The 26,384-nt window shown below is 41.2% G+C and overlaps 1 long non-coding RNA gene across 2 annotated transcripts in view; it reads right to left on the reverse strand.

The window, feature by feature from the left end:
- Positions 1–26,384, reverse strand: part of LOC112543792 (uncharacterized) — a 181,653-nt gene that overhangs the window by 17,286 nt on the left and 137,983 nt on the right. The window contains exon 3 of one of the 2 annotated variants that reach the window (XR_012902507.1): positions 15,489–15,873. The exons of the other annotated variant lie outside the window; for it this stretch is intronic. This is a non-coding gene — a long non-coding RNA (uncharacterized LOC112543792). Of the gene's footprint in view, positions 1–15,488; positions 15,874–26,384 lie in introns of those variants that run through there. 2 annotated transcript variants of the gene reach the window in all.

Here is a 26,384-nt window from a genome sequence, read left to right on the forward strand (position 1 = left end):
ACATTGCAGCCTTGATGTTAATCCCAGTTTAGTGGGGGGCTGTTTGGGCGCACATTCCTTGTAAATGCTGCAATTTTGTAAAATCATTTTGGGATAGAGTCTCTGCTGAGTTATCTTCCCTATCATGTTGCTCCATGTCTATGCAAGCAAGTCTAATCTTTTTCCCATCAGTAACAGGGCTCCAAAGGGCATTCACACATGCACTCCCTCCACTCCCGTCTCCCCCACCCATGGGATCATTTAAATTATGGACTGTGAAAAGCTACACATAACTTCCTTCAAGGTTAGAGGGAGCAACTTTTATGTTCTTTAAACATGCCGCAAAGGTCCCCTTTAGTGCTGAACAGACATATCTTGGAAATGAATGCCACATCCCAGCTCTGTGACCCACATACCTTTCCTCTTTGCATTTATTATTTTTACCCAATATTTTTGCCATCCTTATTTTTCTAAACAAATCTAATTCTTTTCAGGATCTTTTCCCCTACAGCTCAATGAAACCCACACTGATCCCCAATTACCTCAAAAGGGACCCCTCCTCACCTTTCATTTAATGTTAAAACCTCTTCTACTTCTTTGGCTGACAAAATACATTTTCACAGGGGTCTTTATTAAAGCTAGAAATGATCTCTGAACCTTAAGAAATCAATACCATCCTTATAGAGAAGTTTTATTGTAGAAACCCTACATGTCCCTGTTCTTGTTAACAAATATAGGGTCTGGTTCCACACCCATTTATTTCAAAGGCCCCTTTTCTGTATTCATAAATGTCATACATTCATTTTAGCTAAAAAAGCCATAAGTACAAGGAGTCCGATGGCACCTTAAAGACTAACAATTTTATTAAGATATAATAAAATTGTTAGTCTTTAAGGTGACACCAGACTCTTTGTTGTTTTTGCTGAAACAGACTAACATGGCTATCTCAAAAAGAACATTGGGCTTCATTAGAATTTAGGAGAAATTTGGTAACACAAAGATAAAATTATAAAGCATACTGCAAAACAGCAGAAAAGTAGAAAGAAAACTAAACGATTGTAAAGACATTTGAGTGCACACAATGTTTAAAACATAAAATAATGTGAGAGAACCATTTTAAAGGAAAGAGACTATAGCTAGCTGGGCTTTTGGCTGCTGCTGAAGTAGCTCAGTTGGGAGCATGTTAAACTGAAGTTCTAAAGATTTCCCTTTCAATCAATCCCAGGCTTTGGAAGAGCTCTTTGTCCCTCATCATCTGCCTAAGGAGGTTATGGAATCTCCATCACTGGAGATATTTAAGAGCAGGTTAGACAAACACCTGTCAGGGATGATCTAGATCAGTGTTCCTGAAAGTGTTCTGAAAAATCACTTTCAGAAACACATTAACTGGCCGCCCCAGTTTGTTTATTTACTGGCACCACAGCTACGAAGACTTGCGGCTCCCATTGGCTCTCTTTCATACTTTGCAGCCAAGGGGAGCTGCGGGAAGCGATGGTCCGGCCCACGCCGCTTCCCATGGCTCCCCTTGGCTGCAAAGGACGAAATGGAGCCAATGGGAGTCATGAGGCTCTGTGGCCTCGGTGCCAGTAAATAAACAAACTTGGGTGGCCAGTTAATGTGTTTCTGAAAGTGACTTAGTGGAATACTTTCAGAAACACTGATCTAGATGGTACTTGGTCCTGCTGTGTGGGCAGGGGTCTGGACTCGATGACCCCTCAAGGTCCCTTCCAGTTCTAGTGTTCTATGATTCCGAAAGTGGAGTCCGTTTGGCTATCCTATTGTCTCTAAGATGTGATATAAACTGAATTCAGAACAAAGTATGAAAGAGCAGGAATTTTGTTTCAAAGGCATTTTGTAGTTGGGAGGCTCACTGCTTTTTAATGTTTTTTTTTCTTTCAAGATTTTAACTTGCAAATAAATTGAATGTCCACAAAAAACATTACGTTCTCAGAGTAAGACCTCAAACACTAAAATTTAATTATGCTACATAAGCAATCAGAACTTTAAACAAATCCATCTTTGGGTACACAATTTATTTTTTAACTATGTTCTGTTACTCATTCACGCCTTTGGGCTTGTGGTGCCATTACATTTAAAAAGATGGAATTGTTTTATATCAATATTTATAATAACAGATCTTGCAAACATGGGGAGACTATTCTACTTCTGCAGGGATGCCTCTGAGCTTGCACTGGGAAGAGCAGCATTCTTCTGTGTGGTGGACTACGATGTATTGTAGCTCTGTGGATTCACAGTTGATTAACTTATTGCTGCCCATGTGAGGACCCTGGCTTCTGCCTCATATCTCAGAAGACAGGATCCAATAGTCCTTGGAGTCTGACAAGCCGTCAGCATGGAGTATGCTTGTAGATTCAGGAAGAGGCCTGGCCAGTGGATATGCATATGTACAGCTGTAGCAAACATTCTGTTACTGTTGTCCTGAGATTTCACTGAAAGCTGCAGGGTGGCTCCACTGGTTGGGTGTGGGAAAGAGTCCATTACCTGGGCCCTTCCTCTTGCACCAGTTCATTGCAGTGGTGAGATTTTCAAAAGCATCTATGATACTTAGCAAAACAGGACCACTAACTTTCACATTGCAAATGAAAGTCAATGGGTCTTGTTCTCCTAAGTAATTTAGGAGTTTACAGTAATCCCACCCTGATTATGTGCATTGGAGAGAAGATTTGACCTTTAGTGCTTTAGGCTGGGATGTTAAAAGAAACCTAAGGGAGTTAAACTCCTGTGGCTCCTTTGCCAATCCCAGCCTGAGCCAAAAAATCAAGGCATTGTTTCTGGATGGTGTAGTAAATACATATAAATCATTTTGGTGGAAAGAGATTCACACTGACTGAAACCATCAGGCTTACAAAGGACAGCAACAGTGATAGGCACTGCACATGGTAGGGGGATATGTGCAAATTCAAAGTAATTTATAAGAATTAATACTCAAAAATCAGTGAGAGATGTGACCATTTCCTTGCCTTCTCTCATGCTATTCAGTGTCACTAGGAATTGTGGGGGGATTGTACCCTGTTCTTCACGGTTTACAAGAGCAATAAAGCGAGGCCACCTAGCCAAGAAACTACTTCATGTAACAGATTAGACAAACTGGGAGTTTCATACTGTACCCTGTCAGCTAAAGAGACTTTTTATGGCTCTCAGCCCATGAGGCTTGACTCAAGTAATGTTAGGAATGCTTGCTAGGTCAGCTGCATGGATACTGAACTGACATGTCCTAAGAAGTGAGACATGATCCAAGAGCAATGTGAACAGTAAAACATTTGTTAGGACAGGTCAGGACAGAAAATGATCAATACCTGCTATTTTTAATAGTCCTCCTCAGCTCTGCCTAGCAGTGAGCTGTCCGCAAGATGTTTTATTGATGACGCCCTGGGCTACGTGAGAAAGATGAACTCCATGCTTAAAGCTTTTCAGATTTGTTTTATTGCCTTTTCAATAAATGGTAATCTTTTTCCAATAGGAAAAGAAATATCAGCAACTCTTTAAATTATAACAAATGTCTGAACTATATCTTAATTACACATTTAATTTACGTTTAATAGGAAAGCAATCACATAGCCAATAAATACCCGTTGATTATTAAGATTACAATTATTGGGCTTTAACACCTTCAATATATAATAGGCCTCTTGCATATTAAATAGTTGTTAAATCTCTCAAGTCATGTTGCTAAATCTTCAACAATCATTATAGTCAGGCTGGTACTTTTGCCTACAACTCAGATTGTCTGATACTTCCCATCCTAAGACCCTATTTTGGTTGCTTATAACTTCACTGAAGTGTAATTGTTTAGGTCAAACTTTTCATAGTGGGTGCCTGCCTCAGAGTCATGATTTTTGGAAAATTTCAGCTAGGAAAGTTCTTGCTCTTCTGAAAAAAAAAGTTCAGAGGAAACTATGTTAAAGAATTCTGGCAGCCTTCTCTTGGAAAATCTCTATTGTAACAATGTTTTGGGTCAAAGATTTGAAAGTTTATGCCCTAGTAACCTTTGTGTCAGGTAAGTGTCTTTTGTCAATCCCACAGAGATCGGCCCAAATCTGGCCAAGTTGTAAGCTTTTAAAAAATCAGTTTGCACATGCTCAGGAGACTAGAAACAACTTTGTATTTAAATTCACCAACGATTTCATCTGCACTGACTCCAGCCCAAGACTGAGCAGGATTTGGCCTACAGTGGTGGGTTTGTGCTGCTCAGAATGAGCCTGGCATTGGGGAATGGGACAGAAGGACTGCTCCCTGGATCCAAAAACAAGGAGAGATGCTCCTGTCCACTACATCTCCACCCCTTGCTACTCCCAAGCAGTAAGAAGGAGGAACCTGTCTCTTTAGAAGCCAGAAGTCACAAGGACCAGGCCAATGGTGGAGGAGAGGAGTTGGGAGAACTGGGACTGCAGAAGATGGTGTGAAGATGGTGATTTCAATTGGTTTGTTGGGCATGGAGATTGGAATTGGGAATCAGGGAGGGAAATGGGAGCAAATATCAACGAAACTCACTGGGAAAGTATCCGTCTCACTCCCCTCTAGAGCTGGTTCTTTAACCTTTTTCTTTCTGAGCCTCCTTATATGCTAAAAAATGTCCAGGGCACAGTGGGAGGGAGGAGTGCTCAAGGCTTTAGCCACAGGCTAAGCTTAGCTCAAGGCTTAGCTCAAGGTGGGTCTCAGGGCTCCCAGCTTCAGCCATGGGGCAGGGGAGGGGAGCTCAGGGCTTATTGGGGCTAAGGGTTCTGCCTCAAGGGGGATCAGGACATAGGGTTCAGGGTTTCAGCTGTGAATATGGTGGAGCTTAGAGAATTAGTTCCTGCAACCTGATAGGACTTGGAAGCCAAAAAACCTCTGTGAAAGGTGCCATAGTGAGCACATGCTAGTTTGAATTTGTTAAATCAAGAGTTCTTAAGTCAAATTTAGTAATTTCTAAATAGTTTCCTAGTGTAGCCATGGCCTGAGAGTAAAGACTGCTTAAGGATCTCAGGGCTAAAATCAGAAGCCAAATACAGCAGTGAGAAAATAAATTAACAGCTTGTTGGAATCCTAACTAAGGCCAATTATGACTTATTTGAGCTGCTTTGTCAATAAAATTAGCCTAATTGATTTTAAATTCCTAGATTTTGTTGTCTGTTTCTCTTTCAAAAGAAACTGAAGACTGCATGCATGTGTTTATCAATTATGTGCACAATGGTAGACAGATCTTCATAAAATTAAAGGAATTAAAATGTAGGCTAAATATCAGGAAAAGCTTCCAAGCAGTGAGATAGGAATAATTTTGAGAGGGAAACACTGAAAACTCTATCAATACAGACCTTTAAAGTGAAACTGGACAAAGCACTAGAAAGCCTTTTGGTAGGTATCACCCTTGCTTAGATTGTAAATGAGTTTCTAGGGCTGTTTGCATTGCTAATTTCCATGAGCCTTTTATTCTGTTTATTATTATGACAGCCAATCACCATTATTTAACCAAGAGCCCAATACAAATTCCACTGAAATCAATGGAAAAAATTCAGTAGGACTGGCTTCAATGGGAGTTGAATTGGATTTATGCACACCACTTCCATGGTTAGAGCTTGAGAAAATGAGATTAAGACGTTAATAAATCACAAATAAGTAGTTGAAGTAGAGAAATGAGTTTCACAACAATGTACACATTTAGTATTAAACACAAGTATTATAATTATGATACTGGTTAATGTTTGTACTAGCAATTATTACAAAATGGTGTGGCTGGAATGTTTATTAAACCTTTAGTTTGAAGATAGGCATCTTTTTCTATTCCAAAGTTCAATTTTTCTTCATATGTATGCTAAAGCTGTAAGGGTCCTAATTTAGTGGGCATCAGCATTAATGATGGGCAAGGTTTGACATCTTTAATCAAAATTTTTCTTTTTATTGTTGTCATAAGGTACGTTCACACAGCGTATTATTTCTAATAACTTAGTCTGCGTCTCCACAGCAGATAATTATTTTGAAATAGTGTCAAAATACTGTCACACTGAAGGACATCTTACTCCGACTCCTCATTGTACGAGGAGTAAGGGAAGTTGGAGGAAGAATGCTCTATTTCAAAATAAGTTCTGTGGAGATGCTTCCAATTTTGAAATAAATTGTTTTGAAATAAGATACACAATTAACATTGCTCGATTTGCTTAGCTTATTTTGAGTTAAGTCCTGCTGTGTAGATGCACCCATAGTGATGCAGCAGTGCCGCAATAATTAAGTTGTGGACAATTGCTGTTTAAAAGTTGACATTTTTTAAGTCTTCTAAGTCAACATGCTGACTTGCAGTCTTCTGAAATATGGTGTGCCTCAAGAGAGTTCAGGGAGGATTAGTGTCCTAAATTTAAGGTTACTTGATCTAGTGGTTGTGAGGATATGAGCTCTTAAAAAGTATTAATTTTTAAAATGTGTTCAGTTTTTGTTTCAGTTTATTGTTTTGCTTGTTTTTTGCATAGCTATTGATGTGGGATTTGTCAAAACCAATACACTGTTGAGTTTTACCCAAGGTTGTGCATGGCACTCGCTAAATCTTTTGGGGGACCCAAAAAGAGAACAGTGTTCAAAACATGATCACATCTTTGCTTGTATAGCTGTGTAGTCTGGAAGGATCGCATTATGCATGCTCCAATAAAGGAAAAAGGGTGAGAGATTCTGTGCAGCCATGTTACTTTTTCCTAGATAGTTTGACAGAATGTGTCAGTGCCATTGACCAGGTGAACACACCATCACTGCTATAAAATATTAGAGCTGGAAAGGACCTCAAGAGGGCATTGAGTCTAGTCCCCTACCCTCATGGCAAGACCAAGAAACATCTAGACCATCCCTGACAGGTGTTTGTCTACCTGCTCTTAAACATCTCCAATGATGGAGATTCCACAACCTCTCTAGACAATTTATTCCAGTGTTTAACCGCCCGGACAGTTAGGAAGTGTTTCATAATGTCCAGCCTAATCCTCCCTTGATGAAATTTAAGCCTACTGCTTCTTGTCCTATCATCAGAGCTTAAGGAGAATATTTTTTCTCCCTCCTCCAAGTAATACCTTTTCAAGTATTTGAAAGTTGTTATCGTGTTCCCTCTCAGTCTTCTGTTTTCTAGACTAAGCACACCCAGTGTTTTCAATCTTCCCATATAGGTCATGTTTTCTAGACCTTTAATAATTTTTACCGCTTTTCTCTGGATCTTCTCCAGTTTATCCACATTTTTTCTGAAATGTGGCACCTGGAACTGGACTCAGTACTCCAGGCGAGGACTAATCAGCACAGAGCCTTTATATAGGTATATAAATACATGTAGCTTTTCTTTTAAGGAAATTAATGCAAACATACATTTAAATTGATGTGGTTTTAAAACCCCAGCACTATAGGGTAACCATATTTCCAAAAGGAAAAATGGAACACCGGGTGGACTGGTCTGAACCCTGCTCTTTCACCTTCTCTCATGCAGGGCTGGCCCTAGCCACTGCTCCAAGCCCTCCTTCCTCACACACGCTTAATCCCCTCGCCCAAGAAAGACTCTTGGGTAAACAGATCAAGTTGGCAAGAGCAACTGGGACAAATGTCCATTTTTACTAAAAATATTGGATGGCCAAGACAGGGCTTAAAAAATTAATTGTCCCAGCCAAACTGTCCCGTATGGGCAGCCTCCAGCACTAGCTACTCTGTTATACTACAATTGAGTGTAACCTTTCTGCTAGCTGGTATCAGCAACAACAAGGGTCAGGTTCAATAGCTAGGAGTTCCTCTTATAACTTTAGAAAACAGAACTGGCTCAAGTCCCCACCTGGAAATCTGGGAAAACTAACCACATCTCTGGCTGCTCATTGCCTAGGCAGAGTAAGTGAGCCTATGCAAATACAGACTGTTCCTGAGATCCATTCCCCCAGTACATCAACAGATGGCAGAGAGAGCTCATCCAGACATACATGAACTGGTCACATGACATACATGAACAAAAGCGAGAATTTCTCTCACATGAAATGTGATCCAGTCACATTGCATATAGCTATTAAAATATTGAAGTTAACATGTACAATATGTGTATTCTAGATAATAAACTCTTTAAACTGTACTATGAAACACTATGGGCCAAATCCTCTCCCAATATAAGTGAGTGAACATCTGGCTCTGTGTATTGGGATCTGCAGTTGCTACAGTATTCATGACTTTGAATCTCTCAACTCCTGTCCCTGTATGATTTCTGCTCTAACACATTAGCATATAGTAAACGTTCCAATATTGAGTGTACAATAAGGATTTTATTCATCAATAAATTATTTCTAGAGTGAGCTGATATTTTATTCTGTTTTTCTGCATAGCCAGATGGGGGTGTTGTCCACATAATATTTGTGAACCACGAAATACACTGCTGGCATCTGGAAAAGGTTTGTTATGCTGTACATTTCAACATATGTTTCGAGCACAGGTAGAGGGAATCCCCAACTCTGACTGAATCACAGAAATAGCTTTGTTTTGCAATGCAGCCTGCATATATTACATCTTGGTCAGCAACAATGATGCCACTCATGAACAGGGTGGTGTCAACTACTCCTGGGGCAGTCTCTTTAGGAATCCCAGGTTTCTCATAACAAGTCTCCTTTGATTCATTTCAAATTAGCCCAGTCCATCAAATTAAACGAAGATCAGTCAATCAGCACTTAACCTCCAGGGCTTGCAGTCTTTCTTTGACCCCCTGTCAGTTGATTAGAAGCAGCCTGGCATGGTACTGTTTCCCCTTTGCTGTCCCAGATCTTACTGCTCCCCTTCTTTCTCTCTGCTCTTCCTTTATAGCTGGGCTTGTTCCCCTTATTGGCCCCAGCTGTGCATACCTCCATGCTTCCATGACTGATAGTTTTGACAGCAGTGTTGGGTGTGGTCGGCCTGGTTGCCTTTAATCCAGAATACTCCTCTCCTTCCTATCTATGCTCATTATGGGGTTTGTAAATCACATTACATATCTTCTGCCTCAAGGCTCAGGGTGGTGAAGTCTACTTCTCCTGACAGAAAATTGCTATTGTCATACAAATTTCCTGCCTAGTGTTCTGTGTGGAAGGTGTCTGGTTGCAAGAACAGGAATCATCTTTTGATCCTCGGGTTTATCTCTTTGATGATATTCAACCAGTGTAGGGGGCCATGATTGGTGTTCTGCTCCAGCTACTTCTTGGGAAAGGACTGCCCACCCCCTACCTCCAGTGCATCTGTTTGTAATATGAATTCCTTCTCCAAGATTGAACTAGACAACAGTGAGTGTATGCAGAGTATGCTCTTAAGCTCTTGAATGGTACTTTGACTACTGGTCAATCATAATGCCCATTTTGGGATGCTTACAACTGTCCTGCTTATACATCCCAGAATTATTTTGCTTTTTTTGTGTGTATGTGTGTGTGTGTGTGTGTGTGTGCAAGTGTCACACTGTTGACTCATATGAAGCGTGTGGTCCACTATGATCCCTTGATACCTTTCTGCAGCACTCCTTCCTAGGCAGTCATTTCCCATTTTCTCTGCATGCAACTGATTGTCCTTCCTAGGAGTACTTTGTGTTTGCCTTTATTGAATTTCATCCTGTTCACCTCATTTCTCCAGTTTGTCCAGATCATTTTGAATTATAATCATATCCTGCAGAGCATTTGCAACTCCTCCAAGTTAATATCATCCACAAACTTTAGAAGCATACTTTCCTTGTCAATTATCTCAGTTGTTGATTAAGATATTTAACAGAATAGGTCCCAGATCTGATCTCTGTGAAACCCCACTCATTATGGCCTTCCAGCATGACTGTGAACCACTGATAACTACTCTCTGGAAATGTTTATCCAATCACTTATGCACCCTCCTTATAGTAGCCCCATCTACATTGTAATTTTCCTAATTTATTAATAAGTTCACGTGAGACTGTATTAAATGCATTACCAAAATCTAAATATACCACATCTACTGCTTCCCCCCTTATCCACAGAGTTTGCTATCCTGTCAAGCTAGCCAGTTAGTTTAACATGATTTGTTCTTTACAAATCCATGCTGTTACTTATAACCTTATTATCTCCTAGAGGTTTGCAAGTTGATTCTTTAATTATTTGCTGCATTATCTTTACTTGTATGGAAGCTAGGCTGACTGGTCTGTAATTCCCTGGGTTGTCTTAATTTCTCTTTTTATAGATGGACACCAAATTTGCCCTTTTCCAATCTTCTGGAATTTCTCCCATATTCAATGACTTTTCAAAGATAATAACTAATGGCTCAGATTTTCTTCAATCAGCTCCTTGGTATACCAGGATGCATTTCATCAAGCCCTGGTGACTTGAAGACATCTAACTTGTCTCTTGTAATTAGTATTATGTTCTTTCCTTATTTTAGCTTTTGATCCTACCTCATTTTCACTGGCATTCCCTATATTAGGCATCCAATCACCACCAACCTTCTTGGGGAAACAAAGAACGAGGAGTTCTGAGGTGGGTTTTACCCACAAACGCTTATGCCCTAATACATTTGTTAGTCTCTGGTGCCCCAGATTCCTCATTGTTTTTGCAGATATGGAATAATGCAGCTATCCCTCTGAGACATGTCACATGAAAGAAGTCATTGAACACCTCTGCCATTTCTACATTTTCTCTTCTTATTGGGGGGCAAGGTAGTGCTGGTGGCAGAAATGCTAACAGTAGGCTTTTTCATCTAGACTTAGCCAGTCCAACGTGGCAGCTGTCACCTGTTCATAGTCCTTGAATATGGCATTTTTTAATCCACAGTATGGTGACAGGGCATCCAGCCCAGTAGACAGGATTGCTACCAAAAGGCCTGGGTCACTTTTTAAAATTACAGAGAAGGACTTTAGGTCATTGTGTCTTCCTCTTCGGAAGCTTCTGGGTGGTGAGAGTAGTTGCCTGAAGTGCAGGGGCTACTTTCCCTGTGATGGTGGGGCCCTGAGGAATAGCAGCCAGTATGAGGTCTGCCATCTGTTATAGCAATTGTTGCTGGTGTGATGCCATCTGTTCAAACAGTTGTTGCTGTGCTTGAGAGTCAGCCAGCCATTGCAGGAGATGAGTCACTTTCATAGCTCTCTTGCATATGTAACAACAAAAGCAAAATTCTTTCTTTGTTTCTGAGCTTCTCTTTCCTGTGGGGACATTTAAAGTCAGCCCCATTTCTATACCACACTGTCAACTGCTCATGGGGCAGTTTCTCTGAAGCTCCCAGCTTCCTCCTAACTGGGCTGCCTTGATTTGTCTCAAATTAGTCCAGCCCATCAACTTAACGTAAGTGAGCCAGATCTTAACCACCAGGGTTTGTAGTCTTCCTTTGCCACACTATCAGTTTCTTGGAGGTAGCTTGGTAGGGGGCAGTTGCCCCCTGCTATCTTGGGCCTTTCTGCCTCCTCTCCTCTCTCTGTTTTCCTTCCTATATAGGGAGCTTGTTTTCCTAATAGTTCCTAGCTGTGGGTGCAGGCCTCCATAACTTGGCAGCTGTGCTGACTGTGATCAACCTGGTTGCCTGTAAGCAGAGAAAACTCTCCTCTCTCTTCTGTCTGTGCTTAGTATGGGGTTTATAAGTCCCATTTCAGTGGTTGGGTGGGAATGTGTCATAAAGTTGCCTTAGTCACAATGCAGTGTTTAGTCTTCGAGTCTCTTACTGGAAGGCAAAGAAAAATATCTGGGATCTTTCATTTTGTTTTTGCCAAATGCATGCTGCAAAACAGATTTCGTAACTATTTTACTGCATGTAAAAAAAAGTGAATTTTCTCCACATATTGTGAACTTGCCAATAGTTTGTAAATGTTAGTTCCAATCCTGTCAGGTGACAAATACTTCCTGAAAGGTTTTATCTATTTGTCCATACATGCATATGACCTCCACTGTTTTAATATTTCACAAACATTAATGAATGTAATTTCATGACATTAGTGAAATATCTTACAGGTGAGAAACAGCACTAGAGACTACAAATCACATTGGAAGTATATGAACCAGCTTGGAATCAATGCTAATCCAGTGCATTAAACATAAGACCATCTTTCCTCTTTTTTGCCACTCTCAAGTTCCACTGAGTCAAACTATTGACTTGAAACCAATGGGAATAAGATAAATACCTCAGAGTATGAGTTCCTTTACAGCATTGAAAGCATGAAATTTGTTTTCAGGTTTTTGAAGTTTTTTTGAAGGCACAAAGCTATCTTTTGCTCCCAAAAATTTACCCCACCACAACAACTGAAAAAGTGTCAGCCTTGACAGCCTTGCGATATCAAAGAATGGGGACATCACGTTCTGAAAATAAAAGCCTCTTCAATCAAAGCACCATTATAGAAAAACACAGTTAAATAACAGACAGAGTTGAAACAAAACAGTACGGGTCAGTCAATACACTGAAATATAATATGTTATTTTGGAGAATGTTGAAAAAAGTCTTTTTGATAGAAAATACCAAAACTAAATGTAATTGAAACAAAATGCAAAGAAAATTATGAAGCAGTAACACCAAATTACAATAAGATGAATGAACAAGTGGTTGCAAAACTGTGGTCCAAGACTAGGTATCGGTGGTTCACTGGGAGGCCATGGCAAGTGGAATACTGCAGAAGTCTATCCTGCATCTGGTACTAGTAAGTATTTTCATTAATGACTCTGTTAATGAAACTTACAAAATACATTTACAAAATTTGTGGGTGACACCAAACTGGGAGGGATTGCTAGCACTTTGGAGGACTGGAGTAGAGTTCAGAGCACCTTTGATAAATATGAGAAGTGGTTTGAAATCAACAAGATAAAACTCAATAAAGTCAAGTGCAAATTACAACACTCTAGAAAGTGAAAATCAAATGCAAAAATACAAAATGGGGACTAACTGGTGAGCCAGCAGCAATGCAGAAAAGGATCTGGGGAGTCTGTAAGGGTCACAGATTGAACATGAGTCAACAATGTGATGATCCTGAAAAAAAAGGTAAATGTATTTCTGAAATGTATTAACAGGAGTTTTCTATGTAAGACACAGGAGGTAATTGTCCCACTGTAATCAGTACTGGGGAGATCTCAGCTGAAGTATGGTGTCCAGTTTTGGGCACCAGACTTTGGGAAAGGTGAACAAACTGGAGAGAGTTCAGAAAAGAGCAATAAAAGAGGTTTAGGAAACATGATCTAAGAAGAAAGAACTGGATATGTCTAAGCCAGAGAAGACTGGTGGGAGATGTAGACTTTAAGGCCAAAAGGACCACAGTGACTATTTAGTCTGTCGTCCTGCATATCACAGGCCTCAAAACCTTGCCTTCCCACTCCAGTAATAGACCCCTTAACATCTGGCTGAGTTACTGCCACCCTCAAATCATGATTTAAAAACTTTGAATATGTAAAACGTTGTCACCAAGAGGATAGCTATCAGTTGTTCTTCATGTCCACTGAGTGTTAGACAAGAAGTAACTGGCTTAATTTGCAACAAGGAAGATTTACTACTACACTATGGCTACGGCTAGACTGCATCCCTCTGTCAACAGAGGGATGCAAATCAAGCATGTCGAACTTGCTAATGAAGCCAGGATTTAAATATCCTGTGCCTCATTAGCATAAACATGGCTGCCGCTTTATTTTTAATGGAGTTTTTTCGAAAAAACCAGTAGTCTAGATGCGGATCTGTCGAAAATAAAGCCTTTTTCGACAGATCCTGTATTCGTCAAAAAATTAGATTTACAGAATCTGTCGAAAAAGGCTTTATTTTTGACAGATCCGCGTCTAGACTGCCATTTTTTTCAAAAAAACTCCATTTCAAAAAAAAGCGGTGGCCATCTTTATGCTAATGAGGCATGGGATATTCAAAACCCGGCTTCATTAACAATTTCGTCATGCATAATCTAAATCTTTCTGTCGACAGAGAGGTGTAGTCTAGACATACCCTATATAAGGAAAATCTTTCTCCCTGTAAGGATGGAATAGATTACCCATGGAGCTTGTGGAAAACACATCTCTGTAGGCCTGAAAAGCTTCTAGTTATACCTAATCCTGCCTTAGAGAGGAGGCTGGATAGGTGATCTCTTGAGGTCTCTTCCAGCAATGGGTGGTGGGTGAACCTCGGTCTAGAGGAGGCAAGCCCCTAAACCCATACTGCTGCCTGAGGCCCTAACCCTTCTGCCCAGACCCCTTGTGGGAACTGCCCCCATACGGCAGGGACAGGACTTCACTGTAGCATGGGAAGGGCAAGAGACATCCCCAGCCCTGTAGGGTGAGCAGAACACAGTGGATGGTCCTCTCTGGCCCCGTAGTGCAGGTACATCCTAGGCCCTTGGAGGTCTGGCCACTCTGCCCGGCCTTGACAGGGCTGAAATGCAGGCAGCCTCAGGAAACTGGGGGAGACACTCGGAATGGTGCCACCCATGCTTCCTGCCATATCTATTTATGATTTTTCAACATTTCTAGATACATCTTTTTCACATGGCCCTTCTGTGAAATTTAAATTTTCTTTACATTTCCATTTTTCATTCCAACTTGGGACAAAAACAAATGTTTAAATGTCTGAATTTCCATGGGATGGACATTCCAAATGTGGACAATTTAATTCATAATGATTGTGCATTTTCATAGAAGGTACTAATTGTGATTTAACTGCAGGATCAGTCTTTTCCTTTGATTACTCAGATGGAAGCTACACTTATTTTTGTCTAATGCATCAAAGTGTTCAAGCACCAGTGGCTAAAATGTGGAGTAATGTGTCTTTCTGGCGTCTTTCTCTTTCAGGAAGATTCTGTTGTCTATGGCTTTGGTTCTTCATTTCTCCAGACTACTGTACCCCTTTCAAGGGTCTGATTTGTCTTGTGTACCCCAAGTTTTCCCTCACTTAAAACCCAATGTGTACACAATCAGACAAAAATACAAATGTATCACAGCACACTATTACTGAAAAATTGCTCACATTCTCATTTTTACCATATAATTATAAAATTAACTGTTTGGAATATAAATATTGTACCTACATTTCAGGGTACAGTTTATAGAGCAGAGTAAAGAGTCAGTAAACTGACTTCACTGGTGCTTTTTATGTAGCCTATTTTAAAAATAGGCAAATATCTAGGGGTATGGCTACACTGCCACCCTAGTTCGAACTAGGGTGGTTAATGTAGTCAACTGAAGTTGCAAATGAAGCCCGGGATTTAAATATCCTGGGCTTCATTTGCATCTTGCTGGGCACCACCATTTTTAAATCCCCGGTAGTTTGGACTCTGTGCCCGCGGCTACACGTGGCACGGAGTAGGTAGATCGAATTAGAAAGGAGTAACGGTAGTTCGAATTAGAAAGCCTAATTCGAACTATCTACTCCGTGCCGCGTGTAGCTGCGGGCACGGAGTCCGAACTACCGGGGATTTTAAAATGGCGGCGCCCGGCAAGATGCAAATGAAGCCCGGGATATTTAAATCCCGGGCTTCATTTGCAACTTCGATTGACTACATTAACCATCCTAGTTCGAACTAGGGTGGTAGTGTAGACATACCCTAGAATAGTTGATGCACTCCCCTGGAAGACTTCTATGTATCCAAAGGGATACATGTACCTCTGGTTCAGAACCACTGGTCTATGTGGTAAACTGGACTACCAGTGATCAGGGTCATGCACAGTACATATACACATTCTCTCTCTCTCTAAATATATGCCATATAAAGACTCTCCTTGTAAAAATCCCACTGTAATCACTATCCTAGTAAAAACTTGATACCTATATTGCCTGTGAGGTCAGTGTTGGCTTTTCTCATCTGCCACAAAAGATGAGCTTGCTTAAAGCATAGTGTTGCTTGTTCATACATCTTCACATTGGTTGAGGGTTTTTCCCTCCTGGAGTCAGCATTCCTTGCTCAGTTGTGCAGGTTCTATAACATATTTTCTTCATCCTCTTCCCCTTTTCAACTTCTCCCATAGGCCCTGAACACTAGGAAACAGATGCATAAGAACACTGCATATTTTTGAGCTTTCTATAGTGCTGACCATCACAGTGCTTAGTCCATTAGTCTTGCTCAATGTAACTGTGAAAGCCCCATACACAGCTTGATTTTACATAGGATAGAAGCTCTGGATTACAAAAGTGATATTTTAATCTCTGTATATCCCACTTACACAACTACTACCGCTCTTCTTGGTAGCCTCATCATTCCCAGAAGTCCTACAAATAGCCAGGAATTAGACTTATAAGGCTAGTGAGCCAATATTCTTCATGCTTTCATGTTGTTCTGACAGGAACTAGACAGATTTCTTCCCTCAACTAAGTCCATTGACCTAAATGGCTTACCTCAGTGACAACTTTGACCTATGTTTAGTGTATGACACGGTACTACTCAGTGTGTAAATATTAAGGTCCTAACTTCCAGAATAAATAATAAATATGGCCACTTCATGCTCAGAGCCATCCAAATTTTCACCCTCTCATAACCTGACAGTACAATTTTGTGCTATATGTGCAAAGCCAAGCATGTAGCTCACTGTGTTCCATGCAAGTAACATCTGATAATGTAGCATGTGAGTTCAGGGGGATATAATGTGGGGAATGTAGGGATTCAGTTATGAAAGCCAGATCCCCAGCTGCTTTAAATTGGTACCAATAATATCAAAATCAATACAGTTAGGTCTATATTCACTCCATGAGGAGTGGTGCTCAAAGAATAATATTATATTTTGTATTATAGAAGAAAATAGGAGTCAGAGGTCAGGGACAAAGGAAGGATATTGAGAAGAGTTAAGTCAATCTCTTCCATTTCTCTGTGCAAAAGTTTTCACCCGCAACCTCTCCTGGCACAAGGTGAAGAAACTCCAGGGCACCTAACCCCGAAGCACTCATAATCCTGGAATAAAATATATCTAAAATAGTTTTGGTTTATTAAAGGCTAATTCTGCTCCTATTTACATAATTTAAAATCAGAGCAACTCCAATGAAATCAATGGAGTTACTGTGGATTCATGCTAGGATAAATGATAGCTCCCAAATCGCTACTGTGAAGGCTCTTACCCACCCTGGCACTTCGAGTGCAGAAGGTGGGGGCTTGGAGGACACATTAAAATATCCTGCCATTAAAGGCTTATGCTTAATAAATCTACCCAGGGTCCTGAACTTGGGACGTGTGCTGCACCATCCAAATGCAAAAAGCCTTTGAGAGCCCAGGAAGATGCAATTGGGAATTTCTTCCTGAAGGGTAACCCCAACCTCTTTAACCCTTCCTCAGGAAAGATCTTGAAAACAAACTGCAATTCCTAATAGTCGACCTTCAGCCTCAGGCATGTGCACCTGCTTTCTTGGACACAGGAATCAGATTAAAGTAATAAAAAGGTGATTTTATTAACAAAACAGAGACGACATACTTGGTAAAGTATATTTGGTTGTCAGGTGTTACAGAGCAACTGAAAAAAAGCAGATTAAAAGCACAGAGAATTACTTCCCTGGGATTCATTTTCAGATACAGAGTATGGGGAAGGAGGGACATAGGTTCAGCGCAGAGGAGTTTAACTAACTCTCCTGCCCCCCCAAAAGAAAATAACCTGGTAGTGTCTAACTAAACATTCCCCATTTTACTCACATCTGTTGTTCCAAGGTTCTGCCCTTTCTAGACATGGATATTGCTGAAAATTCCATGCCTGGTTCTTGGCTCAGTCCATCCCCAATACCTCAGCTCTTGCTCTGAACTCACACAAAAAACTAAAGCAGGCAGAATCTGGTTTTGATACAAAAATCTATCACTCTTCCTATTCGCTCTCCTGGTTCCCTGTCAACACTTCCAGAATGCTCAATCTTTCTAGGTTTAACCCTTTACAGTCAGTTTAATTAATTGAATGGCTGGGATGTTTAGAAAAGAGCAGTACCCCTTCTATCTATCATGCCTACTTTGCCTAATATTAAATGTGTTACCAGTTTAATTACAAAATTCTTAAGAGCATCTAAAGGCAGTGGCAGTTTGGGAGTGAAACAGTTAACACCAAAAACGTTCTTTGTTTGGGGACATATTTTGCACTTTCAGAGCATGGACAACATGTTCTAATGCATCTTTTTTCCCCTCTCATTATTATAATTGCACTTTATATTAACATATATGGCTTTTCATCCCAAAATACTTTCCAAACCTTTATAGAAATGAAATTCAAGAATCATTTAATCATTTAAGTCAGCAGCTGTTGAAAGCATATAGCAATACTCTTTGAGAACAGCTAGTAAAGAAGAATAATATAGCCTACTGAATTGTAGGGCAATTTAGAAAGGCAGAATGTAATGAAGCGAGTTAGAATTTGGTCTAGCCAGCTAAGTTAACAGCTTTTCCCTTATGAAAAATACCTATAGGATCTTAAGGCACCTATAATGGTCAGAACCCTGTTTTTCTATCTCCCAAGGACATAAGCATAAGGGCCCCTAGCACCATCTTTAGGCACTGCAGTAAACTGGGTTTTCCTCAAAGGTTTCCCATTCAGTCAAAGACTTGGCATTGCTCTGTTTTGCCTGTAAATCTGACAGGATCACAGCCAGTGTAGAATGCATTCAACCTTCTAGGTACTATAGTTGTTAAAAAATTCTATTCCATAAAGACTGACAACATTATTTTCACTACTACAAAATAATGCAAACATCTCTGGCAAAAAACCAAAGATCTTCCTAGCCAATATGGAACTGGTAAAAGGCCAAAAATCCAGCTGCTTTGCTGTAGGTACAAAAAATATTTCATTCAGTGCCAATTTTGCAGTGGAATGTAAATGAGAATCAGGATGTTTGTTAGGTGTAGATAGGAATGGAGACTGTTCTAGATAATGGAGGGAAGTGCACAAAATTGACTACCCTTATGGAGACACAGAGGGTACGTCTACACTACAACATTAATTCGAACTAACTTGGTTTGAATTAGTTAATTCGAACTAAGCTAATTCGAACTAACGCATCTAGAACTAAAAACTAGTTCGAATTAGCGTTTTGCTAATTCGAACTAGCGCGTCCACACTGATTGGACGCAGGGGCGCATTTAAGGGCAGCTGAAACTAGTTCTGGCAGGGCATCAGGTCAGTAGTTGCTTTGTGTGGCTGCTGTCTGAGGCTATCTGAGGCTCGTGCTTAAAGGGACCCCCCCGGACAGCTGGTTCTCAGCTTTTCCTGCTTGCTTGCCAACCTCGCCGAGGGACAGCAAAGCGTTGATCTCTGCGCCCGTGTGTGTCGGTGCTTCCCTTTGGGGATGCTGCCGCAGGTGGCAACATGGAGCCACAGCTCGCCCTGCACCTTCTGGTGCACTTTCTGGACTTGCTGCTGCAAGCCTGCCAGCAATGGCTCGAGGCTGCCTGGCACCTCCTGGTGCACGTCAGCCCCCTGCCTCTCCACCTGGCCGCCCTGGGGGCCGTGGAGGAGCCGCGGCGGCGCCCCGGCACCGGCATGCCCTGCCGCATCTGGCGTCTGGACACCAGCAGCGACTGGTGGGACCGCATCGTCCTGGAGCGCTGGGAAGACCGACAGTGGACCCAGAACTTCAGGATGAGGAGGGACACCTTCCTGGAGCTCTGCGAGTGGCTCGCCCCTGCTCTGCGCAGAAGGGACTCTCGCATGAGGCCCGCCATCCCCCTCCAGAAGCAGGTGGCCATCGCCCTCTGGAAGCTCTCCACGCCGGACAGCTACCAATCCGTCGGGAACCAGTTCGGCGTGGGGAGATCCACCGTCGGAGCGGTGCTCATGCAGGTATGGCACTCGTCGGCCACTGCGCCGGGGCGGGGAGAGGAGCTGCAAGGAGGGGATGGCCCGCCCCAGAGACAAAGCGGGGGAGGGAGGAGGCAAAAGTGCCCCGCACCGGAGTGGTCGGTCTGCCCCGGCTGTACTACACGCCGCCAGGGGGGTTGCTTCCGGGAGTGGGGCGCCTATGAAAGTTAGTTCGAACTAACTTTGTAGTGTAGACATACCCAGAAAGACTGGTATTTTAAGGTAACTATCTCTCCTCTTTTGGCTTCCTGTTTCTTTCGGGGGTTGCAGCGAAATTGCCTGCAGCTATCTGTACACATAGCTAAAATACAAGATTTTATGCAAATGCAGTCTCATTGTGTGTGTGTGTGTGTGTGTGTGTGTGTGTGTGCGCATGCCCCACATGGGCACACAACTTACTCTGTGTTTTTCAAATACACCGTGGGTTGAGAACTAAATAAATATCATAAATACTCTCAAGAGCAGACATAGTTCATAGCTTCTGCTGTAGCCTCTTCTGAGAAAGCCAATTCCCCAAAGTGAAAACCACTGACAGTTCAGAGGAGCATTTAATTCGTTTCTCTTTTGTTTGTAAAGCAGGATATGTTAACGTCCAAGTTATTCCCTAATTCCTATAATGCTCCATGAAATAGGAGTGGCTCAGGAGTGTACATTTGTGGTAATTAAACCAGTATGAAATTTGCACTGTCAGGAAATACACAGCTCTTTCTTGGCCAGCCACTCATCTATTTATAGAAATACACCGGGCCATTAACTTGAGAGGCAATGACATCAAGAAACAGATATTGAGAGGAAGCCAATTTGCTTGACAAAAACATCCATTACATTTATCACCAGAGGAAGCTGAAAAGTAATCAATTAGAACGCTTCAGTTGGGAATGACTAATTGGATTATTAAAAATACAGTCACTGTGAAGTCACTGTGGTAGGCCAAATATTAATACTCTTAAAGGCACAAGATGTTATAGATGACTGGCTGATTCACACAAGCTGGGAAGCAGATTCTTATTTAGTCTATTAGTTCTCGTTTCTCATCAAAGTTTCTGGTTTTGTCAGTTTTAAAGACCTCGTATAACTTTCTCCAACAAGATGTTAATACGGTACTGCTTCCAGAGGTGTTGTCAGATAATTAGTTCAAAGCAGATAGGTAAATGAATTTGCTTCTTCTTTTCCCACTTACCAATTTGGCCCATGATGCTACTAAACTGGGCCAAATCTTAGCTCAGAAATCAGCCTTCTGCCCCTTCCTCAATCCAAGTAGCAATTATTTAAGTCATTCCTGCTGTAGTAGGTGAGGGACTTACAATATTTACTGTATTTATCCTGAAGACTCAGGCAGGGTAATATTATTATCCCTCTTTACAGATGCAGAATGGAGACTCTGTGAGGCCAAGTGATGTGCTCAATATCACACAGGAGGCAATTCAGGGAGTTAAATACAGGTTTCCCAAGACTTAGGCTAATATCCTAATCACTGGACTGTCTTTCCTTCCTACGTGCAACCACCACATTAGATAGACTGTGATAGACTTCAGTGATTTGTCAGGATTGGTCCCAACATCTTGTCAGACTAAACCAGTAGCCAGACACACACACAGTGATTATATGCAGAATTGCTGGATTTGGGCACTACTTAGTGTACAAGAGACAGAGATGACAGTAAAGCTTGCGGGGACTTCAGGGTTTGGCACAAACTCCTATCCTTGGCCTTCAGATAGCCCATGTATGGGGACTGTTTGGAAAAAAATGAAAAGTTGTTGAAATACAGGATTTTTTTGTCAAAACTGAGATACCTTTGCAAAACATTTGGGCTTCAGCAAAATGTCAGAAAGGATTTTGTCAGAAAGTTTTTGTCAGAAAGGATTTGTTGGTTCCTGGCTTTTTCTCGTCATATTTGACCAGAGAGACAGAGAAACCTGAGTTCTTTTATTTAAAAATGGATATCTTGAGACAATTCTGTTTCACACAAATATTCAAAAGGTTTGGTTCAAATATGGAACAAAAGCAAATTCTGAACCTTCGAAAGCTTCTGTAAAAGAAAATCGTCATCCTCCAAAGAGCTCTTATTGATCTTTAAGGCATGATGCAGGATGCATTGATTTGCTGATGTTGATACAGTAGGAAGGGTATGATGGAGGCTAGTACATGATATTGAGGAGTTTTGTAGGCTGTTATGAAGTTAGCTACTAATTATAATTTGGTGTACTTGTCAGTAGAATGAGGTTCTTTAGTAGGACTAGCTTAATTAAAGCACTGCTCTAGCTATGCTGCTGTAGTATAGACATGACAGTGATAGAATGTTTTTGTATTAGTTTCTTTTCTTTTTATCACTGTGATAAACACTCTCTTCCCCTACACCACCCCTCCCCCTGCCACTCAACCAAAAAGAGGTATCAGCTAGGTTGATAAAAGGATTCATCCTTTGTCCCAGATGTATCTAGTGTGGAGAGAGGTTATGGGGAGGCAGAGTGAGGTTGACCTAACTGCAGTGCACAAAGTGTGGATTTTTTCACAGCCCTATTTAATGAAGGCCAAACCCGAGGTGTAATTTGAAGGAGAAGGAGGAATGCGAAGCAAGAGTCTCTTTTATGCATAGGGTTATTCTTTTAAAAAAAAGTTAAAGTATGAGAATTTGCTAAGTATTCAAAACTCTGAATGCTAATCCTAATGTCTAGGAACCGTGAAACTAGATTGGGCATCTGGAAAAGACTGACATTTTCAATAGATCTATAATATATCTGCAGTGGGACAGAAAAATTTTGAGAGCAGCCTTTCCTGTTCCAGGCCAGAATTTATTATTATTATTTATGTGTGTTATAATAGCACTTAGAGCCCCCAAGATCAGAGTCCCACTGTAGGAGGTGCTATACAAACACACAGTAAAAGTCAGTCCCAGCTGCAAAGAGCTTAACGTATAACTAGTGAAGATGAACACTGGATAGGGAAACAGAAGCATAGAGAAGTGAAGTGACTTGCCCAAGATCACACTACAGACCAGTAGCAGAGCCAGGAATACAACCAAGTTCTCCCAGCACTTAGTCCAGCACCCTATTTATTATGGGCCTTAACAGGACTGTGATAATGTGCAAAATAATCTTGAAAAAAGTTCTCAAATACTTTCATATCAATACCACCCTATACCGAAAACCTACCGACCGCTATACTTACCTTCATGCCTCCAGTTTCCATCCCGGACACACCACACGATCCATTGTTTACAGCCAAGCACTGAGGTACAACCGCATATGCTCCAACCCCTCAGACAGAGACCTACACCTACAAGATCTTCAACAAGCATTCTGTAAACTGCGATACCCACACGAGGAAGTGAGGAGACAGATTGACAGAGCCAGACGTGTACCCAGAAGCCTCCTGCTACGGGACAAGCCCAAGAAAGAAACCAACAGAACACCACTGGCCATCACCTACAGTCCCCAGCTAAAACCTCTCCAATGCATCATTAGTGATCTTCAACCCATCCTGGACAATGAACCCTCGCTTTCACAGGCCTTGGGAGGTAGGCCGGTCCTTGCCCACAGACAACCCGCCAACCTGAAGCATATTCTCACCAGCAACTACACACCGCACCATAATAACTCGAACTCAGGAACCAATCCTTGCAACAAACCTCTCTGCCCACATATATACACCAGCAACACCATCACAGGACCTAACCAGATCAGCCATACTGTCACTGGTACATTCTCCTGCACATCCACCAACGTAATATATGCCATCATGTGCCAACAATGCCCCACTGCTATATACATCGGCCAAACAGGACAGTCCCTACGTAAAAGAATCAATGGACACAAATCTGATATTAGGAATGGCAACATACAAAAACCTGTAGGGGAACACTTCAATCTTCCTGGACACACAATTGCAGATCTAAAAGTAGCCATCCTGCAGCAAAAAAAACTTCAGGACCAGACTTCAAAGAGAAACTGCTGAGCTACAGTTCATCTTTAAGTTTGACACAATCAACTCTGGATTAAACAAAGACTGTGAATGGCTTGCTAACTACAAAAGCAGCTTCTGCTCTCTTGGAATTCACACCTCCAGATCAGCTGCTAGAAGTGGGCCTCATCCTCCTTGATTGGATCCACCTCGTCATCTCCAGCCTGATCCTGGCCTGCATATTTATTCCTGTCTCTGGAAATTTCCACTACATGCATCTGACGAAGTGGGTCTTTGCCCACGAAAGCTTATGCTCCTACACTTCAGTTAGTCTATAAGGTGCCACAGGACTCCTCGTCGCTTTTGCAGATTCAGACTAACACGGCTACCCCTCTGATTCATTACTGTTTGTTTCCCTTTGGAGATAAAAATAATCATAATCCTTGTGGCATCTATACACTAAACCATTCCATTGATAATATTAGATGGGTATCTCCGTTATGGGATATTCAAATTTAAATGTCTTAAAAAGCCTGATTTTCAGTTGATGTAGGACACATGACCTCTTAAAATAAGGCTCCTTTAAATAAACTACAGTTAGGTGTCCAAAAGTTGAGGTATCCTACATCGCATAATTTTTAAAAACAGTTCACATACAAATACAAACTTAAAAAGTCCCCTTTTCAGATGAATATTATATCTGGTCAAAAAATTCCCACTGATGCTGTTTTGCAAAGAAAATTGGATTTGACCAGATGAAAATGTGGACCAAACACCTTAGTACTCACTTATTTCAATGTGGTTCCTCATGGGAGTTGTACTTCAAGTGCCTCATGCCCAGATCTCATCTATAGGCAGGGATTCCCAGCTGGAATTTATCTTCCAAGCTGTATCACAACAGTTTATGAAGAGCGAAGACAGTAGTACATTGTGAGAAAGGCATCCAAACTACAACTGTGTTTATGCACCATGGTTCTAAAATACAAATATTCCCATTTTCAATTTTTCACACAAAAGTTGAAATTCCCTGCAGGATTTTTTTTCTCATCTGACCAGCTTTGATGCAAATGTTGTAATTCACAATACTTTCATCTCCTGAAAACTTTCCCACAGCAATGAGCTATACCCTCTTCAGTGCCAATAATTCAGATTAGAATTAAGTGATGACAAATGTTCAGAATCCAGAGACCTCAACAACTGCTTTAGAACTCTAACAACTGCAAAACAAAGATGCTCTGTATCAACCTAATCTTGTGAGAATTTGGAACAGGTTGGGGCCAACCAGATAATTTGAGAATTTTCCAATTTAAAAAGGAAAAATCTTTGGGGGAGGGAGTGGTAAAAAATGGCACAACTAAGCACAATTCATGTTAGTAATTTGGAGGCTTAGGTAAATGACCTAATTAGAACAATAAAAGACGAAGATAGGAATTTACATTAATGTAAACTAAGGGTATGTCTGCACTAGCCCTTAGTTCGAACTAGGGAGGCTAATGTAGGCATTCAAAGTTGCAAATGATACCTCATTCCAGGACGAGTAACAGTTAATTCAAACTAAGGACTTAGTTTGAATTACCATTTCACTGCCGTGTGTAGCTGTGGGCAGTTATTTCGGACTAGTGGAATTTAAAAATGGTGACCAGACGGGAATATGCAAATAAAGCCCTGGATATTTAAATCCTGGGCTTCATTTGCAACTTCGAATGCCTACATTAGCCTCCCTAGTTCGAACTAGGGGGCTAGTGTAGACATACCCTTATTGTAATTCTAAACAGTTTAGTAGGTTATTCTGACACTATTTTTAAAAATCCTTACTTATTTCAGCTCAGGTTTCATTCTAGGTCTGCTCATCACTCTATTTGTTGTTAAGATTTAGAGACCAGTACATTAATAAACAGTAGAGTTGGAAGAGAGGGTAATTTAGAGACATTTTCATTTTTCAGATCTTTTTAAAAGTTCATTTGAGGGCTGATGATAGTTACTGGACTGACAGATCTGGAAACTTGTCCTGTTTCTTATTCAAAGAATAGCTACAACATGATAGGAAGGAAACAAGTTCCAGTGGTTAGGGTATGAGATGTTGTAATTAAACAAGATCTAGGCAAGTGGGGAGATATTATTTCAGGAGGCATTTCTAGTAGGATTCTGCAGAGATCAGTACTAGGTCTCACACTATTCACTATTTTCATCAATGATTTGGAAGCAAATATAAAATTATTGCTGATACAATTTGGGGATGACAACCAAAGACTGGTGTCAACAGAGTTTAGGGCCAGAAGGGACTCCAGTTCTCAAACTGTGGGTCGGGACACCAAAGTGTGACACATCCCAATTTTAGCCAAAACCCAGGTTCCATCCTGACCAGGAGGGGTATGGGACTCATACTGCAATCTCCCTTTCCCCCACCTGGTATGGCTTGGGCTCTGATACCGCTCCCAGGCATCATGTAGTAACTTTATTGTCAAAAGGCAGTCATGGTGCAATGAACTTTGAGAACAAGTCTAATCTGACCTTCTGTGTAGCATAGGCCAGCAACACTAACTAGCATCTGCACAGTAAACATAGCAGCCAAATTGGACCACAGTATAGCAAGGCACAAGAGACTAGACCATTATGTGCCACAGATAGAGAATAGGAGGCCTAAGGAATAACAGTGGTCAAAGGTCTCACAATGGCAGAAACGTTTAAGAGAGATATACCCAGATAATCCCGGCAAGTGACCTGCACCCAGACACTGGAAAAGAGAGCAACAAATCTCCAAAGTCACTGCAGAGGTCTGGGGAAAATTCTTCCTGACTCCATATGGGGTCATAAGTTAGAACCTGAACAGGT

This window comes from Pelodiscus sinensis, chromosome 3, assembly GCF_052426305.1.
Source record: "Pelodiscus sinensis isolate ZL-2025 chromosome 3, ASM5242630v1, whole genome shotgun sequence".
NCBI lineage: Eukaryota > Metazoa > Chordata > Testudines > Trionychidae > Pelodiscus > Pelodiscus sinensis.